General features: G+C 37.1%; 1 protein-coding gene across 3 annotated transcripts in view; it reads right to left on the minus strand.

Moving 5' to 3' along the window:
• Positions 1-22275, minus strand: part of ZCCHC7 (zinc finger CCHC-type containing 7) — a 644222-nt gene that overhangs the window by 233949 nt on the left and 387998 nt on the right. The window lies entirely within an intron of this gene.

Here is a 22275-nt window from a genome sequence, read left to right on the forward strand (position 1 = left end):
ATATTGTAATGTATTTAGTCTGCTTTGCATGCAATTTACATCTTACAATTGTAGTGTTTTTTTTTAAAAAAAAGGTTTGAGTACATCCTGCAGACTTCAGATCTCTTCTCACATTACAAGCTACTAAACTGATTGCTTGATCAGTGCAGGAGCTCATTTCAAGCCATCAATAACTGGCCACAGCAAAGGAGAGAAAAAAAAATACTAATGATGCTTATAAAGGTGTTTTTAAAGGTTTTGCAAACAAATTGACAATTTCATATTCCAATTATTTTGTATGTAGATCAATTGCTCTATCTATCTATCTATCTATCTATCTATCTATCTATCTATCTATCTATCTTTAATAGTTACTTATAATGACAAATTCAAAACATATTTTTTTCTTTAAATGGTTACATAGGAAATAGCCACAATAGAACATTTATTTATAAATAAAAACATAATTAAAAGTAATTCAAAATCTTAATTAAAAGGTGCCATTTAAGGGAGTTTAGAAGTATTAGATTGTGGCTAAACATAACTTTCTGTAATCTGTATTTGTCTTGTCTATTTCTAGTACATTTTATAACTTTAAAATTTCAAAGAAACTGTCTTTTGCTTAGTACTAAACATTATTTACCTGCTATAGTAAGGGGCCATTTATAGAGCTTTCCTATTTCCTAATCGATTTCTATATTGGAAATATTATATTAATATAAGGAATGCCTGGAGGGATCCATTCCGGTAACAGATCCTGCCTCAAGATTCACTATCGCCCCCCTCCCGCCCGGCCTTAATTTAGGAATAGTTCCCCTAACTTATAAAGATTTATGATTAACTCCCTGCCTCTTCGCCTCTCTCTGCTTCTACCTACCTAGCTCTAGTTTTCCCTCTGGTGGCGCTTTCCCCCCTCCCCGCTACCTTTTCTTTAAATGAACTTTATTTGTAAAAGAAAAATATCAAACATATCACATGTCATCATCATATACATAACCACAAATACAGAAATTTTTCATGGACCTGTTACAAACAAAAACAGTGGCTTATCTAGATCGGTATCATCATGGGTCCATGTATTACTTAGTCCTTTCCATCTACCATTTTATTAACTTGATACATCATATATACGTAACATCATTTATTAACTTGATACATCATATATACGTAACATCATTAAACGTTTCTTGTACCATTTTCATTTATGTATAACCACTCAAGCCCTTAAGTAATGTACAGGTGACAGTGAGATTAGTGGGTAGGAGTAGAGGTGGATTGGATAGTGTTCGTTAAGGAGTGAGTATATTCTTCCCAGATGAAGCGAATGTCATAGAAATCCCCCAATTGGTCTATTTTGGCGTAATGGTATTGTTCTAAGTTTAAGGCTACCGTGACCCTGTCCCTCCAAAACTGTACCGTAGGTAATGTGCGTTTTTTCCAGTTATATGGAACATATCTTTTAGCTGTGTTAATCATAATTGTCAACAATTTTAGTCTGTACGCACACCTTATCTTAGGGCGAACGTTAAACAGAAACGTCCATGGTGTGTGAGGAATTGGGGACCCTAAGACTGTCTTCATTTCTCTACCTATATCTAACCAATATTGTTGTGCAAGTGGGCAAGTCCACCATATGTGCGTGAAAGTGCCTCTATCTTCGCATCCTCTCCAACACCTTGCGTCATAATTGGGGATCATTCTCCCTAGTTTATCTGGGGTATAGTGCCATCTACATAGCAGCTTGGTGTTCATTTCAGCTACCTGTACTGATGAGGCTGAGGAGCTCATCTGTCTAAATATTATATCCCACGTCTCTTGTGGTAAAGTGTCATTCAGCTCTGACTCCCATTTGGCAACGTAAGTTGGTGGTCGTGTAGTCTGGTGTGTGAGAAGAAGTCGGTAAGACACGGATAGGGTGCCACTATGTGGTAATGGTGCATAGCATATGGATTCAAAAGGTGTCATAGATCTAGAGATATCCTTCCTATGCGGATGTTGTCTATGTCCATGTGATATCTGGTGATATAACAGCCAATTAGTGTGTTCAAGGCCTAAAGTATCTAGGGTCTCTTGTAGAAGTTTAAGTTTGCCATTCTGTAAAACTTTGTGCCAAGTTGCCATCTGATGCATTGTTAGTGAGTGCAGATTCTGCGAGTGAGGTTGGTTAAGAGATTTAATGTCCCAGGATATTGGAGTCAGAGGAGAAGGGATAGTCGAGATAGACTTGTGTGATCTTAGGATTTTGTGCCATGTCTTGAATGTTTCTTGAACTATTGAAGTTCCGCTAAATTGAGCATAATTATTATGATCCTGTTTATTTGATATCCAACATTGGCTTCCTAATTGAGTATCGTTATATATTTTAGCTTCTAAGTTTACCCACTCCTTATGTGTAGCATGCTTACACCAATCCACAATTCTAGACATATAAGTCGCATATCTGTACAGCTGCAGGTTTGGTGCCCCTATTCCGCCATTTAACTTATTTCTGTATAAAGTCCGTGTAGCAATTCTCGGTCTTTTATTGTTCCATATGAATGAGTTTATTATTTTTTGTAGTTGGTGTATTGTTCTGTCAGGGATGTTAATAGGAATTGTTTGAAAAAGATAGAGGATTTTCGGGAGGATAATCATTTTAATAGAATTGATCCTGCCTAACCATGATAAAGGTTTGCTTCTCCACGAGGCTAAGGTAGATACAATATGTGTTTTAAGAGGTTCAAAATTTAAAGGGATTATTTTATGTAAACAGGGAGCTATGTAAACGCCCAGATATTTAAGTGCTATGGGTTGTTGCTTGAATTGGTGGATCATAAGAGGATGTAGTTCATGTTGCGGTGTTCCTATGTTAATGAACTCTGACTTTGAGTAGTTAATGCGAAAGAATGACACCCTTCCATGTAATGTTGACATAAGTGCGGGGACTGAGGTTTGTAAATTTGTTAGGGTTAGTATGACATCGTCCGCATACAGAGACGTCTTGTATTCATCCTGACCCACCACTATCCCTTTTATCGCTGGGTTGTGTCTAATGTATGTGGCCAAAACTTCTATTGCTAGAATGAATAGGGTAGGGGATAGGGGGCAGCCCTGCCTAGTTCCATTAGCAATTTGGAATGGTTCAGATAAAGAATCGTTTAGCTTAATCTTTGCTGTAGGGGTGTTATAAAGGGCAAAGACCTTATCAAGGAACTCAACATTAAATCCAAATCTTAATAACGTATGCTTTAGGAAGGACCAGTTCAATCGGTCGAATGCTTTTTCAGCGTCCATAGAAAGGACCACTGAAGGGATATGATGCGTGTTTGCAAATTCTATAAGATTTATAATTTTAGTGGTATTATCCCTAGCCTCCCTATTTGGGGTAAATCCCACTTGGTTAAGGTGGATTAGATCTGGGAGTACTCTATTTAAAAGGGTGGCAAGAATCTTAGCATACAGCTTAACATCCACGTTCAATAATGATATGGGCCGAAAATTTGAAGGGGTCGTGGCTGGTTTGCCTGGTTTAGGCAAGACTACTACGTGTGCTTCTAACATTGAGGGTGGGAATTTGGCCCCTTGACTAATTTCGTTGAAGATTGTAGCTAGTTGCGGGGCTATACTATCTTGAAAATTTTTATAATATTTCGCAGAGAACCCATCAGGGCCCGGGCTTTTCCCGTTTTTCATCGTCTGTATTGCTTTTTTAATTTCTGGTATAGAGAAAGGGGAGTTACGTTGTTCTAATTGGGTTTCCGTCAGTGTGGGTAAGGGGCATTTTCTCATATATTCATCTAATTGCAAACCAGACAGATTGACATTTGGTGATATGTTGTATAGATCAGAATAATATGAGTGGAATGCTTGAAGTATTTTAGGGGTAGTGGCTATTGGTGGTGCGTTGTTTTTTTTTAGCTCGTATATATGTGATTTAAGTTTCCTCTTTTTTAAAGCTCTTGCTAGGCATCTACCCGCTCTGTTATTCTCATAATGAAAAAAAATGGTTGTTTTATGAGAGAGGTCGCGGTACTCTATTTGTAAGAAATCATCAAGGGTCTGTCTGATTTTCTTTATTTCAAGTAATATGCTTTCATTCATAGGGGAGTGTTTGTGTGAGTACTCCAAGTCTGAAAGTTTAGTGGTAAGCTCGTCGTATGTTGCTCTGTGAGTGCGTCTCCGTTGGGCCCTAGGTTTTATCAGTTCTCCTCTAAGTAGACATTTATGTGCCTCCCAAACTGCAAACTGGTTGGGAGTGGAAGGTATGTTTATTTGAAAGTACTCTTGTATTGTTTTATTTAGTTTATCGATGACCCCTACTTCATTAAGCAAGGTGTCATCCAGCTTCCAAATAAATGGTATATCTGAATGCTCAGGCCAGTCAATATGCAGTAGAACCGCAGAATGATCTGACCATACTGTGGGAGATATGAGACATTTTTTAACCGATGCCAGGCCAATTTGATTAGTAAGAAAATAGTTGATCCTACTGTAAGACTTGTAGGGGTGGGAGTAAAACGTATAGTCCCTAGTGTTGGGGTGTTGAAATCTCCATATATCATACAGTTTGTGAGATTTAAGCTGCTTCCAAAAATATGTATGAAATTTCGTGTTATGTGCAAGAAGGGGGTTATTGCTGTCTAGACGTGGTTGGAAATGTAAGTTGAAATCTCCGCCTATGTAAATTGGGCCTGTGGAAATGTCCAATATGCGATTGAATAGTTTTGCAAAAAAGTGTTTTGGGTTACTGTTAGGGGCATATAAATTTATGAAGGTAACCGGTCTTCCATATAAAAGACCCATTAATCCTAGGAAGCGGCCTTCTGTGTATGTGTCTTTTTTAAGCAGTTGAAAAGGTATGTTCCGTTTCATGAGAATACTAACCCCAGCTTTCTTAGAGGGACCTGTGCTGTGAACGTGCTGTGTATATGTGTGCCCTAAGTATTTTGGTATGCTCCCCTTTTTGAAGTGGGTTTCCTGCAAGAACAGGATATCCACCTGTCTCTTTGAAATATCTGAGAGTGCCTTTGATCGTTTACACGGAGAATTAAGACCCTTCACATTTTGAGACAGAAGAACTAAAGAATGAGTCTTGTTAGAACTATGACAAGGCATTATTGGAAAAAAGCTTGTTGCTAAATATAGAACTGTCTAAACTTGTCAAACAAACAGTGGTCATGTATTTAAAATGAGAGATTACCCAAACCATATTATGGATGTGACATGCAGTGTTCATATATGAACAATTCAAACAAACAACATTTCTGTGAGTGAGAATGAAAATAACGTTCTGTGCAGTAAATAACAAAAAACAAATACAAACAAACACATCTCTAAGTCTGTAATCAGACATAAAAAGAGAAATATCACTAGGGGGAAAATACAAACATAGAGTCTCAACTTTTGGTTGATGTAAAGTTCTTGCTCGCCTGAAGATACAGGTGGAGCTTGTATATATTTATCCTGAGGCAAATATGGGCAAAAACAGTAGGGGCAAGTTATATCTGAGAACAGTATACAAGTAAATATTGAGTGCACATGAGATGAATATGATACCTATCCTGGTATAGTTACCCAAAGGTCTCAGACTGGATCAAGTTCACTGTTTCTTAGAATCGAACCAGTTTTGTCGATATCTTTTACTCTTCTTCTGAATTGGAGGAGTGACTACTTCCTACACTGTCCCTTGACAAGGATTGGCTCTTCTCTGATTCTTTCGTTGGCGGTGATGTTTTGCCTTTCTTGGTCAGCTTGGTTTGCCATTGTCCATGATGAGTGCTTGGCCTTTTGCCGGTTTTCTGTTGTTCCATTGACGGTGGTTCTAGCTCCAAGGAGTGATCTATGCCCAGATCTTTACTAAAGGCTTTCATATCCTCGGGTTTGTTGCATATCAGTCTTTTATTGTCTTGTATAACTATAAGGTGAGTGGGGAATCCCCACCTGTATGGTATCTTCTTGATACGGAGGAGAGTTGTTAGAGGGGCAAACTCCTTCCGGCGTTGCAGCGTTCTTGTGGAAAGATCCTGATAAATTTGTATGACCGTACCCCGAAATTTCACAGGCTGTTGTCGTCTAGATTGATTGAGAAGCATTTCTTTTTCAAGAAAATTTTTAAATCTAATAATAATGTCTCTGGGTGGAGCTTTATCCGGAGGTCTAGGCCTTAAGGCCCTGTGGGCCCTTACCCACAGGATGTTTTCTGTATGCGATGTTTCTTTTAAGGCCGAGAAGAGGGCCTGTAGATATTCTGGGTAGTCTCTTGGTAAAACGGATTCAGGGATACCCCTTAGCCGTAGGTTTTTCCTCCTGCTCCTATTCTCCAAGTCATCTATTTTGTCCATTAAAGCTTCAATATTTTCTCTTTGAGTGGAAGAATCGTTTTCAATGCGAGCTATATCATCTCTGATTTCTTCAGTTTCTGCTTCAATCATCTCTACCCTAGAACTCATAGATTGTATTTCTTGTTTGAGTTCTGTAAACTCCTCTCTAAGGCAGGTTCTGAGAATATCTGATATCTCCTGTTTAGAGGCAAAATGTGATAGAAACGAAGCAGGGATCGAGGGTGGATCCTCCAGTGTAGGATCCGATGTGGGACCCTGGGATTGTGGGCTGACAGAGGGTTTAGTTTTACCTTGAGAAGTGGTTGTGGGTGAATGATCTGCTGCAAAATATGAGGGCATCGTGTGTGCTTTAGGTACAGGTAATTTAACCGTTTTTTCTGCTTTAGCTGGTCTTCTGGACGCCATTTCAAGTGTATAATGTGCCTCAATGTCACCGTTACTGGGGCACTGTGTGTTATTGTCTAAGTTTATCAGCAAATAGTGAAAGTTATATAAATATATTTCAGTACTGCCGCTGCTTGAATATGCTTGGTTTCACTTTATTATTTTCAGTATTTTGACAGCTGTCCTCACCCAGCGCTGTGACCCTCACTGCGAGTACTCAATCTCTCTTAGCTGATCTCTAATGACAGATCTTGCCCTCTGCTTTGATTCCCTTTCTGCTATTATTGGGGATGGATGTTTGTTATGGCTGCGGCGTGGTCTGTTACCTTCGCTATAGCGGATCTATATGCAAAGTCTTACCGCTTTTATAATTGTTGTGCGCCACTTAGGTCCTTGCGGTGATCTCTCCCGTCTCACAGTAACTCTTGTCAACCAGCCAGGTAGTTTGCTGCGGGAGCTGTTATTGAGAGTAAGCGGGCATCTCCGTGAGTAATATTACTCTATGTGCTGAAGTCGGTAAAATGGAGCCCGCACTCCGTGCAACATGGGCCTGTAACTTTTTCCTCCAAGTTTAGCTCCGCGGTCTGTTCTCCGATAAGAAGTGTCTCCAGACTCAGATTGTGCTCTCCTCTTCATCCGTTGCCAATTCCATGTAAAATATGAAGTGATAGTAGCCCCAGGTAGTGATCTTGAGACTCTATTATACGGAGCTCCGGACTTATGCGACCATCGTGGCTGCTGCCAAGCTCCGCCCCCTCCCCGCTACCTTTTCTACCCTGTGAAACTCATATAGCTGCAATCTGAAAAGTTTACGTTTGTACTAGTTAATGTTGCTGGTATAACGTTACTAATGCACACAGCAAGTTTTCACTGACAACTGGGTTCCATTACTTTAATAGGTGGACTCCAAAGAGACCGGTGTACTGTAATATTTCCATTGTAGATCATTGGTTTAATTGTGAGTGTTCCAATTTTAGGATTACTTTGGATTTACAAGTTTATTTTTAGGGTATAAATCTGGTTTCCTCTAATACAGTGGAAGGTCCTCCTACCTAGCGCTACTGATTTTGCACGCTGCAGCTATTGGGGGCACAGTGTAAATGAGCACTACACTTTACGCGGGATGTTGTGCACTGCGGGCAGGGCGCAGGATGGCTTAGGCTATACTTAGTGTGCACTGTGCGCAGCATCCCCGGCACGCACCCACCCCGTCCCCAAAAAAACAGACATGTGTGCTCATTGTGTTGGCCTCTGCTCTGGGGCAGGAGTAAAGTGAGTACGCAAAATTCTATATGTATAAGGAAGATCATCTGGAGTAGACTGGGGATCTTACTGGTAAACCGGTTAAGCCTATATATATATATACACACATACACACGTATATTCATCAGTTCTACTAAAAATCTCCTATATTGCTCTTGTCTAGCAACACTCATCTCTCTCTGTCAGGCTCACTCTCTGTATTCATAGCTAGATGCCCTATTACCGTTCCTAGATCCTGTCTGACAATTTCAGACTTATATCTGGCTGATACCATTTTAAAACAAGCTGACATTTATCAATAAGTCCTATTTTTTATTGTCCCCAGCAAGCACCACTTATGACTTGTATGGACTTAGCCCTATCTACTGTATGTCTATACTTCTGTTATGTTTTGTGTATCTTTCATTGAACTCCCAATATGACTGAAGAACATGCTGTCTCTTGCAATTATTAAATAATAATAATATAATAATGTCCTGCTTTGTTTCCAGTAGAACTGAAAAAAATATCTATCATGTTATAAATACTGAACATCTCTATTTAAGACATTCTCCAGTTATCTTGGATAGACATACTTTTTTGTGCCAATCATATTTCAGGCCTTAAATTATTTCTAAATTTAAAATTTACAATGAAATAGACTACATTCCCATTCCCATCTGCAATAAGTATATATTATGGCTGCAACTAACAATTATTCTCATAATCGATTAATCGGCCGATTATTTTTCCGATTCATCGACTAATCGGATAAAAAAAAGAATCAATACTTGTTTCCTATATTTTAAATAAAATCCACATACTGAGTGTTACAAATATTAACTTCAGACTAAAACTTTACATTAACACAACTGTTTGTCCAATTTTTGAGCAGCAGCGCACAGTTTTATAATTAAACAAAACAAAAACTGTTTGAAAAAAGGTAGAACTAGAAAGAGTCAGACTATCACTGTTAATAGCATTCTGTTATGCAAAAAATCTCAACTTGTCCACATGCTTCTGGCTAAGGGGCATATCTATCAAGCTTTGTATGGCGCTTGAAGCCCGCTGCTCCATAACCTGTCCGCCTGCTCTAAAGTGGCGGACAGACATCGCCGCAAATCAACCCGATCGAATAAGATCCGATTAATTGACCCCCCCCTGCTAGTGGCCAATTGGCCGCGAATCTGCAAGGGGCGGCGTTGCACCAGCAGTTCACAAGAGCTGCTGGAGCAATGCTTAAAGGGACACTGAACCCAAAAATTTTCTTTCGTGATTCAGATAGAGCATGCAATTTTAAGCAAATTTCTACTTTACTCCTATTATCAATTTTTCTTTGTTCTCTTGCTATCTTTATATGAAAAAGAAGGCATCTAAGCTTTTTTTCTTGGTTCAGCACTCTGGACAGCAGTTTTTGATTGGTGGATGAATTTATCCACCAATCAGCAAGGACAACCTAGGTTGTTCCCCAAAAATGGGCTGGCATCTAAACTTACATTCTTGCATTTCAAATAAAGATACCAAGAGAATAAAGAACATTTGATAATAGGAGTAGATTAGAAAGTTGCTTAGAATTTGATGTTCTATCTGAATCACAAAAGAAAAAAATTGGGTTCAGTGTCCCTTTAATGTGGAGAGCGTATTGCTCTCCGCATTCAGCGAGGTCTGTCGGACATGATCCGCAATGTCGTATCATGTCCGACAGACCTTTCATAAATAGGCCCCTAAGGCTGGTTCTCTGTTTGCAGTTATATTTCCTGCAGCAGAGAAGAGGCACTCAGATGATGTTGAGGTGCTTGAGATGCATAAGTAGGATTTTGCCAATTTCACCATGGTGGGTTATTCACCAATGCAAAGTGTTTTCTACCTTGGCAAGGGGCCTCTCAATAAAGTAACACTTGACTTCATTCTAACATAAAAAATATCTTGAATATCTATCTGCAATGGTAAATAACCAACTATAAGGTTAGAGGAAAATATCTGGTCTGCTCTAAAAATAACAGATATATTTACTTATAAAGGTTGAATCTGGTATATATAATAACAATGTATTAAAAATATATATAAAAAAAAATCAAAAGCACTAAGGACTATATATCAATAACAGGACAAAGCCTTACACATTTATTTATACAGTACATATAATCAGCAATACGCTAATAATTGTGCAAACAGATAATAGTGCACATCAATTTAAATAACTCCCATCAATCTAGGGGCTAGGTGTAAAGCATAGTCCCAATTCACCTGATTTGATATAAACAATCCAAATGATGACTATTATATCTGGGTTGCACATAAGCCAGGGGTAGTTGTAAACGTATACTGTCCTGAAAAAGTAGACTAAGGACATAACCATAAAACACAATACCATGTGCAGGAGTTTATTGGAGTGAAGCAGCTGGTGTTGTGCACAGACCAACTAATCGATTATGACGATTAGTTGTTGCAGCTCTAGTATATTTATATATATATATATATTTATATATATATATATATATATATATATATATATATATATATATATATATATGATACATATCTTTTTTTGAGGGATGGGTGGGGGTAATAAAGAGAGTTGGTACTCATAAATGAAAAGCCTAATCAAGGGGTACGGGAGAGAAAAAAGGTTGGGATCCGCTGCTCTAATAAATTGCAACCTGTATTCCTATTTACAGTTTCTTCTTTCTTTTGTTACACATTGTAATAATTAATTTTTATACTTTCTATGACAATACACTGATTTTAACACTGTTACCAATTTTTAAAGTAAGTTTTGAAACATTTTAAATAAATAAATAAGGTAAACCTAAATGTGTTGCCATTATGATTTTTGTGTTAGTGGCTCCGGATTAATGTGATGTAATAAGTTAGGACAAATATATTAATTAGGGATTTTTCATTAGTGAAAGGAATTCCAAAAAATGGCAATGGTATTTGCACAGATATTTGTGTTTAGCCCTTTTACTCTAATAAGTCTGGCACATAAATAGGATGAATGCCGCAAACTATGGCCATTTTCGGCATTCGTTTCAGTAACAAATGGCAAATACAAAAATATGCACATTCCTAATATTAACATAAATGAAAGCTAATCAAAAAGTGTAAATAAACAAAATGTAGCACAGTAGTTATTTATTTATTTAGAGACACCACACTGGGATTATAAGGGATCCCAGGTATGTGGTATAGTGAGCCAGATAACTGTTTCTAAATGAGAGAACATTTATAGAAACAGAGGAGTCTAGAACAGCCCATCTCTCTTAAAGAGACATGAAACCACACATTTTTATTTCATGATTCAGATTAAGAATTTATAAAAGTTTCCAATTTACTTCTATTATCAAATTTGATTAGATCTCTTGTTATTCTTTGTTGAAGAGATAGCTAGATAGGTAGCGTGCACATGTCTGGTGTACTACAACAGGAAATAGTGCTGCCATCTAGTGCTCCCTCTAGTTATGGGTGACTTCATGTTGAAATTTTCCTTTCATTGCATTCCAGTGCTGACCTATTTGCACATGTGCAGCAACTCTCCTTCAGATACCTTCAGTGTAATCTAAGCTCCAAAATGGTGACATTTTTGAGCTTTTAGTGCTTAATGTCCATTTAAGTTCTCTGGTGATTCCATAACATGATTGGGCTAATCACTTAAAATGTCGTCTTGTTTTTGTAACTAAAAAATAATTGGAAGTTTTATACATTTTAGAGTGTTGATTGGATTGTCCATAATATGCCCAAGTCCAACAGACTGGCTTATGTGGTGATCACAAACAAACTGAAGGTTTAGACAATCTAAAACTAACTTCATTCGTCTCTTGTCTGTCAGAGAAAGAGTCATGAACACTGAATCTATCTGGAAACCTAAAAAGGTGACCCTTGTCTGAGGAATCAATAAACTCTTTTGTAAATTGATCCTCCAACCATGTTCTTGAAGAAACCACACTAGTTGTTTTGTGTGAGATTCTGCTAAATGAAAAGATTGAGCTAGTACCACAATATCGTCCAAATAAGGAAAAAACGCAATACCCTGCTCTCCGATTACAGAAAGAAGAGTACCGAGAACCTTTGAGATTCTCAGAGCTGTCGCTAGGCCAAATGGAAGAGCGACAAATTGGTAATGCTGGTCTAGAAAAGAGAATCTCAGAAAACGATAGTGGTCTGGATGAATCGGAATGTGAAGATAAGCGTCCTGTAAGTCTATTGTGGACATGAAATGACCTTGCGATTTAAATATTTCAGATCCAGAATTGGCCTGAACAAATCTTCTTTCTTTGGTACAATGAATAGATTGGAATAAAAACCCAAACCCAGTTCCTGCAGAGGAACTGGAACCATCACCCCTGAAAGCTCTAGGTCTGAAACGCATTCCCGAAAAGCAAGAGCCTTCACAGGGTTTGTTGGAACAAGAGAAAGAAAGAATCTTCCCATGGGAGGTATTATTCTGAAACCTATTCGATATCCCTGAGAAACAATATTCTGAATCCACTGATTTTGAAAAGAAATTGTCCAAATGTGTTGAAATAATTTCAATCTGCCCCCCACCAGTAGAACTGGTTTGAAAGAATAGCTAAAGAAATATAGCATCACAAATAAAAAGATTAGCATGTTGAAGTAAAAGAACAATGCTAGACAATTCAGGATCTATTAACTGTTGAGCTAAACTGTCCAACCAAAAAGTTAAAGCAGCAGCAGCAGCAACATCAGGTCTAAGAATATAGACAGTATATAAATATGCAGGAGTAAGATCAGAAGTTTTAAAAACAGAATTCAAACATTTGCAATTCTTGTTATCAGGACGACTAGATTCCTCAACACCCAAAGTAAACAATACTTCCTTTAATAAAGAACGAATATATTCAATCTTAAAAAAAAGATGATTTATCAATTTAAGTCTCTGAAGTAGGATCCTCTGAGCCAGAGAAATCCTCATCAGCAGAAAATACTTCATTATGCTGTTGATCAATATAAGCTTCATCAGATTTATGAGAGTTTAGGAGAGACATTTTACGTTTATTTGAACGCGGAATAGCAGTCATAGCCTTCTCTATGGCTGCAGCAATATTATCTTTTATATCTATAGGAATATCATGTACATTAGACTGTGAAGGTTTAACAGTAGATGTATTTGTACTTATAGAAACATTATCAGCATTTAATTATTTTTCTTAACATGTGCCACATATTTGAGCTGAAGAAGTAAGTTCAGCTAATTTACAACATACACACTTAGCTTTGGTAGAATTGTGTTCAGGCAGCTTAGTTCCTACAGTAACATCAGAGACAGGATCAGTCAGACATCTTGCAGAATGTAACAAAAAAGAAAAAAATAACATTTAAACAAAATATCCAATTTCCTCAAAGTAACAGTTTAACAAGTGCTTTAACAAGTGAAATGACGCAACTCGCATCATAACAGGCGCGACTTTGCACCAATAAAAACTTGCAACAAGAAAGTGGCAAGAAATGACGCGACTCGCGTCACGGCTTCACGCAAAAAAATATTTTGCAACAAAAATGTTGCAATAAAAAGTAACATTCTGCGTCATTGGGAGCCTAAGCCCACGAAAATTTGAAAGAAACAGACACCAAGTTACAACTAACTTGGAAACCCAGGTCTAAAAAACTCCCATATACATAATTTCCATGCTGAAACAGACTGCAAAGGGAAATACACAGACCTGACTCATGGCAAATATATACAATATATATTTAAAACTTTAAAAGATAAAGTGCCAAACATAGCTGAGAGTGTCTTAAAAAAACATAATTTATGTAAGAACTTACCTGATCAATTAATTTCTTTCATATTAGCAAGAGTCCATGAGCTAGTGACGTATGGGATATACATTCCTACCAGGAGGGGCAAAGTTTCCCAAACCTTAAAATGCCTATAAATACACCCCTCACCACACCCACAATTCAGTTTAACGAATAGCCAAGAAGTGGGGTGATAAGAAAAGAGCGAAAGCATAAAAAAAATAAGGAATTGGAATAATTGTGCTTTATACAAAAAAATCATAACCACCACAAAAAAGGGTGGGCCTCATGGACTCTTGCTAATATGAAAGAAATGAATTTATCAGGTAAGTTCTTACATAAATTATGTTTTCTTTCATGTAATTAGCAAGAGTCCATGAGCTAGTGACGTATGGGATATAAATACCCAAGATGTGGAACTTCCACGCAAGAGTCACTAGAGAGGGAGGGATAAAATAAAGACAGCCAATTCCGCTGAAAAATTAATCCACTACCCAAATCAAAAGTTTCAATTTTAATAATGAAAAAAACTGAAATTATAAGCAGAAGAATCAAACTGAAACAGCTGCCTAAAGTACTATTCTACCAAAGACTGCTTCTAAAGAAGAGAAAAACAACAAAATGGTAGAATTAGTAAAAATATGCAAAGAAGACCAAGTCATTGCTTTGCAAATTTGATCAACAGAAGCTTCATTCTTAAAAAGCCTAGGAAGTAGAAACTGACCTAGTAAAAAGAGCCGTAATCCTCTGAGACGGGGAATAATCCGACTCCAAATAAGCATAATGAATCAAAAGCTTAACCAAGATGGCAAAGAAATGGCAGAAGCCTTCTGACCTTCCTAAAACCAAAAAAAGATAACAAATAGACTAGAAGTCTGTCTGAAATCTGAGTAGCTTCAACATAATATTTCAAAACTCTTACCACATCCTAAAGAATGTAAGAATCTTACCAAAGAATTCTTAGGATTAGGACACAAGGAAAAGACAATAATTCCTCCACTAATGTTGTTAGAATTCACAACTTAGGTGAAAATTGAAATGAGGACAGCAAAAAAACACCTTATCCTGATGAAAAATCAGAACAAGGAGATTCACAAGAACAGATAATTCAAAAACTGTTCTAGCTGAAGAGATGTCCAAAAAGAACAATACTTTCCATGAAAGTAATGAATGTCCAGAGCAAGCATATGCTCAAAATAGAAGAACCTGAAAAACCTTCAGAACCCAATTAAGACTCCAAGGAGGAGAAATTGGCTTAATGACAGGTTTGATACGAATCAAAACCTGAAAAAAGTGATAAATATCAGGAAGTAACACTGCCTTATCCTGATAAAAAATCAGAAAAGGATATTCACAAAAAAGAGCAGATTAACTCAAAAACTCTTCTAGTAGAAGAAATAACCAAAAGGAACAATACTTTTCCCTCAGCACCAAATTGAGACTCCAAAGAGGAGAGATTGAATTAATGACAGGATATAATTTGGTCCATAATGATATGGACCAAAGCCTGCACAACACAATGAATATCAGGATGATTAGCAATCTCTTCTGTAATAAAAAGAACAGAAAGAGTAGAGATTTGTCCTTAACAAAGAACTGAAGACAAAACCTTATCCAAACCAACCTGAAAAAATAATAAAATTCTATGAATTTTAAAAGAATGCCAAGAAAAGTAGGTCTTCCAGACTCAATATAAATCTTTCTAGAGACAGTTTTATGAGCCTGAAACATAGTATTAATCAATGAGTCAGAAAAACCTCTATGACTAAAAACCAAGAGTTCAATCTCCATCCCTTCAAATTTAATGATTTGAGATCCTGATGGAAAAAAATGGCCTTGAGAAAGAAAAGGTCTGGTTTAAACGGAGGTGTCCAACGTTGGCAACTGGCCATCCGAATGAGATTCGTATACCAAAACCTGAGAGGCCATGCTGGAACTACCAGCATAAACAAATACTCCATAAGAATTTTGGAAGAAGAACTAGAGGCGGAAAGAAATAGGCAAAAAGATAATTCCAAAGAAATGTCAATGCATACACTACTTCCGCCTGAAGATTCCCGGACCTTAATAGGCCCCTGGGAAGTTCTTTATTCAGATGAGATGAAAAACATATCTGGGTAAGTGTGGTATTCTGAGCTTCGTATTTAAGTAAACAAGTATTTGCACATTGGTTATAAAGGTTAGCTCTAAAATTAGAGCTTGTTGCTCTTTTTTGTAGTAATCAGAAAACAACTTCTATGTAGCCTGATTAAACAATATGAGACATTTAATATATGATGAATTTGTATATTAACTACTGACTTAAGTGTTAATAAATATAAGGAATATTTAATATATATCTTATGTTCAAGATATATATATATAACCGGAGGCCACAGATGAAAAAGAATTACTGACAAGCTCAGAATCTGAATTGGTAGAAACAAATGATTCTTCTTACTTCACGCAATCACACACAGCCTAAAATTTTTACAAGTTCAGACATTCCACAGACATACAATGTTTGTTCATATTGGATGTTGCAGGTAATAGGAGTTGCCCAATAATTCAGTATGGTAACAAAAACAAGCGGGTAAGAAGTTTAATGGCTTTAGCATTGTTCGTATACGTTACCACCTTGAGGACCGTGATATTTCTGTTACCGCATTGGAAGATCCGTGTTTGGAGAGGCAGCGTGTGTGAATGCGGCTTACTTCCGGGTAGCGGTGAAAAAGTAGATCCGGCCGTTGAATGATCCAAAGTCGGTAATGACAAAGTAACGATTTGAGCATAAGAGATTCAAGACGCAGCTAGAGTAAACAAAGTAAACCACCTTGCACAGGATACAAGCAATAGGAGACCTGAGATAAGGAAAGCTACACCAGAGTAGCTAAGACTTCAATAATCAGGCAGTAAATGAGTGTTACAGGTAGTCCTTATATAGGGTGGAGACCAAATAGGAGGGGTTATAGTTAAAGGTATACCACATCTCCCCCCCTTCAAGGAAGCACCCCAGGGGTTTCCAAACTAGGTTTCTCAGGATAGCGGCGATGAAAATTTCGTAGAAGACGGGGAGTGCGAAGATCAGAATGAAGCTGCCAAGAGTTATCCTCCGAACCATAACCTTTCCATTTCACAAGATACTCCAACCTCTTCCTATGGATCCTAGAATCCAATACAGCTTCAACTTCATACTCCTCTCGATCATCAACGAGTATTGGAGGTGGTCGAGACAAGGAGAGAGACTGAGGTGAAGGAAAATATGGCTTTAACAGAGAGACATGAAAAGAGGGGTGAATCTTAAAATCCTGGGGAAGCTCTAATCTCACAGCATTGAGGTTGATTATTTTAGAAATCTTAAAAGGACCCAAATATTGATTTGCTAACTTTTTGCTAGGAACTGACAGTTTGAGATTCTTTGTCGAGAGTAGTACCAAATCTCCAATCTGATAAGCCGGGCTAGCAGTGTGATGGGTATCATATAACCTTTTTTGATAATCTTTAGCTTCCGAAAGATGTTTTTTCAGGATGTTAAGTCTTTCTTGTAGGGTAGTTGCGAAATCCAATGCTGAGGGAGAGTTCACTTGTTGAGAGGACAATGAAATAGTAGTAGGATGATATCCATAAGTAACGAAGAATGGGGATAGTTTAGTAGATGTAGAAGTAGTATTGTTATAACAGAATTCAGCCAAAGGTAAATAGGATGACCAGTCATCCTGCAGATGAGATATATAACAACGAAGATATTGCTCAAGGGTTTGGTTGAGTCGTTCTGTAAGGCCATTTGTCTGAGGGTGAAAAGCAGTCGAGTATCTAGAATCAATTTTGATTAACTTACATAGGGATCTCCAAAAATTAGAGGTAAACTGTGTACCACGATCAGTTATTATAACTTTGGGCAGTCCATGTAAGCGAACTATGTTGTCTAGGAAAACGTGAGCTGTAGTGAAAGCTGTAGGGAGACCTTTTAGGGGAATGTAATGAGCCAGTCTTGTTAAATGATCAATGACAACTAAAATAGTATTGTAATGGTGGGATTCAGGTAACTCGACAATAAAGTCCATTGATATGGTACTCCAGGGTTTGTCAGGAATAGGCAGAGGAGATAAAAGACCTGATGGTCTTTTGTGTGTTAACTTGTTTCTGGCACAGGTATCACAATGTTTTACATAGTTTGTAATATAGGTATCCATGAGTGGCCACCAATAATTTCTCCTGGTTAGGTCTATAGTTTTAGAAATACCTGGATGGCCTGCTAGTGTCCCGTCATGGGTTTGTTTAAGAATAGAAGATCTAATTTGTTTGGGGATATATAGTTTAGAATTATGATAGAAAAGACCAGTCTTGGAATCTTTTTGACAGTTTATTCCATGTGGTGGTTCATGTTTTAATTCTTTTAAGATCTCCTCTTCTAAAGGTGTTAATAAACCTATAATTTTTTCTTTTGGAATGATTTGGTACATTTGATTATGAGTGTCTTGTTCATGTAATCTAGAGAGGGCATCGGCTTTGGTATTTAAATGTCCTGGTCTGTAGGTTAAGAGAAAATCGAAACGATCAAAAAATATAGACCATCTTGCTTGTCTTGCAGACAAGGTCTTACTTGTTTTTAGAAATTCAAGATTTTTATGGTCGGTATAAATCTTAAAAGGTAGCTTAGAACCTTCTAATAAATGTCTCCAATGATCTAGAGCACGTTTTATAGCTAGAAGTTCTTTATCTCCTATGCTATAGTTTTTCTCAGCACTAGTTAACATTTTTGAATAGAAAGCAATAGGATGAATCTCAGTCTTGTTCTTATCTTGTTGTGATAAAACTGCACCGATACCTGAGTCGGATGCATCTACTTCAAGGATAAATTCTGAATCAAAATCTGGCATAACTAGAATGGGAGCTGTAGTAAAATTTTCTTTCAATTTCTTAAAGGCAAGACTAGCTGATTCGGTCCATTTAAATCTTTGTTTTTCACTAGTGAGTGTTGTTAATGGTTTAACGATTGAAGAGAAATTTTTTATAAACTTCCTATAAAAATTCGCAAAACCAATGAATCGTTGTACAGATTTTGTGGAAGTAGGAGTAGGCCAATTTAGAATTGCTGATACCTTCTCCGGATCCATTTGAATTTTGTTGGGACTGATGATGTAACCCAAGAATTTTATTTCTGTGACATGAAAGGAACATTTTTCCAGTTTAGCATATAGTTTGTGTTCTTTTAAACGAGTTAATACCCAGCGTACATGTTTTTCATGCTCATGAGGTGTTCTAGAATAAATTAATATGTCGTCAAGGTATATTATGACACAAACGTCTATCAGGTCACGAAAGATCTCATTTATAAAAAACTGAAAAGTTGCCGGAGCATTACTCAGACCAAAAGGCATTACATTATATTGGAAAAGGCCATATCTGGTCCTGAATGCCGTTTTCCATTCGTGACCTTCTTTAATTCTAATCAAATTATAAGCTCCCTTTAAATCTAATTTGGTGTAAATAGTTGCACCAGTTAGACGTTCCAAAAGTTCAGGTATTAAAGGTAACGGGTATCTATTTTTTATTGTGATGTTATTTAATGCTCTATAATCAATAATAGGTCTTATGGTACCATCCTTGTTTCTTACTAGAAACATACCTGCAGCTGCAGGGGATGTGGAGTGTGAAATAAATCCCTTACGTAAATTTTCGTCTAAGTAGTTTCTTATATACTGGAGTTCCTCTTGAGAGAGGGGATAGATCTTACCATGAGGGATTTTGGAACCAGGTATTATATCGATAGGACAGTCAAACTCCCTATGAGGTGGAAGGTTTTCTGCCTCTTTTAAATTAAATACATCTGCCAAATCCTGATAACACGAGGGTAAACCAATATCAAGTGACGCTATGGTTTGATGTGGATAACAAGTTTGGGAACAAAAAGCAGAATCTAATGTTACCTTATTTGAAACCCAATTTATGTGAGGGTTGTGTTTCTTCAACCAAGGATAGCCTAGGATGAGAGTATGCTGATGTATGGTTATGAGATCAAAAGTTAAATATTCAGTGTGTCCCTGCAATGATGTTACAAGCAGGGGAATAGTATGATGTGTAATAGGTCCTTGTTCTATTAATGAACCATCTATCAGCTTAATAGATACAGGATTTTGTTTACAAATAGTAGGTATTCGATTTTTATTTACATAAGTGGAATCAATGTAATTTCCGGATGCTCCTGAATCAATTAATGACTTGGTTTGGATATTTTTCTGGTCCCACTGTAAAGAAATAGACAAAGTCATGTGTGTATCATTAGCTATGCTGTAAACAAAGTCACTGGTTTTTTTCTTACCATTCTTTTGTTTTTTCAACAAAGGACAAGTAGATACTACATGTTCTTTTTGAGCACAATATAAACAGAGATTTTCCAACCTCCTTCTAATTTTTTCCTCTGGTGGCAGAGGTCCTCTAAGTACACCAATCTCCATAGGGGTAGCACTGCCATGAGCTTTGTCATGACTTGTTGTGACTTGGTAAGGTCTTCTATATGAGGTATCATTAGAGGCCTTTTCTGCCCTCCTTTCTCTCAAACGACGATCTAAAGATGTACTTAATTTAATAAGACCATCAAGGGTATCTGGGATCTCAAGACGTGAAAGTTCATCTTTGAGTGTTTCAGATAAACCTAAACGATATTGATTTTTCAAACTGATTTCATTCCACTGAGAGTCCTCTGCCCACATCTGAAACTCAGTGGTATAATCCTCCACATTTCTCTTACCTTGTTTTAAAGACCTCAATCTCATTTCAGCATTTATTTGAGAATTTGAGTCTTGATATAGACTAGTTAAAGCAGAAAAAAAATCTTGTAATGAATCCAGGATATTGTTATTGTTTTCAAAAAACCTATTAGCCCAAGTCCTGGGTTCACCTTGTAGGAAAGATATTGTGGTACAAACTTTAATCCGCTCAGTATGATAAGTCTTAGGTCTAAGAGAAAATAATAAATTACAGGCATTCTTAAATTCCCTGAACTCAGAACGTTTCCCTGAAAAAGGTTGTGGATAATTAATATGAGGTTCAGGTGGGTCATGAGGCTTTTGTGTAACAAAATCTTTAACTATAGTTTTCAGTGCAGCATTTTCAGTCTGCACTTCTGTCACAGCTCTTGCTAAATAATCAAGTTTAAGGTAAACATTATTAAACTCCTTTTTTATTTCATTAGGATCCATAATGTTTAATTAATTCAAAATTCGGTTTTTGGGCCTGATTATTATGTGGTATTCTGAGCTTCGTATTTAAGTAAACAAGTATTTGCACATTGGTTATAAAGGTTAGCTCTAAAATTAGAGCTTGTTGCTCTTTTTTGTAGTAATCAGAAAACAACTTCTATGTAGCCTGATTAAACAATATGAGACATTTAATATATGATGAATTTGTATATTAACTACTGACTTAAGTGTTAATAAATATAAGGAATATTTAATATATATCTTATGTTCAAGATATATATATATAGCCCATTAAGGTCTCTATGGCGACTAGCTGGAGTGTTTTTGGACTATTAAATGCCTGCAATATGTTTAATGCATAGACCGATGTTTTGCACAAGACAAAATGCTAGTTCATTGCTATGGTCGGATGCTACCTTTTTTTATATACTCATAACCTCTCAACTGTTGAGACCTCCTTTTATACCCCCATGCTGTAAGCTCATAACTGCGCTGGGGACCAACTGTTTATGACAATGTTTGTCCTATTTAAATTACTAGCCCACTGTTTGGTTTGCATTGCATTGCTCAATATTTATTTTTCTCCAATTACCTTGTACTGACTAAAGCTAATTCTGGAAGCTGGGACCTGATGGCTGGTACTGTTTACACTATATATACTAAGTTTTGTGCTTTCAGTGTCCCTGCAGGTTCGATAGGTATGGGCTGGGAAGTCTTATTGCAGTATATTGTATTTATAGTTATATGTTTATTTTGAAGGCTGCCACATCACTGCACTTCTCTTGCAAGCTTAGGACATATATTTCCTGTAGGGCAAATATTCCCCAGTAATATATCAATCAGAGTTTTTTTTATATGTGATACACATAAGTTTTTAACCCCTGGACATGTATGTAGGAACACATATATGTTGAGCCCCATGCTACAGATTCCCGCCATACTACTCCCCATTTCTCACAGTTGCACAACAGCCAATTTATGTTTGCGCTGATACTGTAATGAAGATACAATGGAGTTACTGACCTCTAGCCTTTCATGTACATACTTCGATAGACTCCCTATCTATGAAAATAGCTGTTGCTACCCTCTTAGGACAGATATAGTTTAACATACTAGTAGAGATTAAGGTTATACTACAGTTATTGGTCGCGTGGATGTATTTCATGAGTGGAGGTGCACTGCCTGCGGCCGGGGCAGTGTATCTCTATTGGTGGTTTCTATTAGCGTTACCATTGTCCTGGGATACTTTTCCCTCTATTAGATATACATAGCTTATAGTTCACAGCAAAATTACAGTATGTCTTGTGCCACCCTATCTAGTATTGGCTGTGTCTTTCTTATTCATAGCATTTATTACCCAGATTAATGGAATAAACTAAACGAATACATAGCTACACTGGGCCCCGATA

Source organism: Bombina bombina, chromosome 2, assembly GCF_027579735.1.
Source record: "Bombina bombina isolate aBomBom1 chromosome 2, aBomBom1.pri, whole genome shotgun sequence".
In the NCBI taxonomy this organism is placed as follows: Eukaryota; Metazoa; Chordata; class Amphibia; order Anura; family Bombinatoridae; genus Bombina; species Bombina bombina.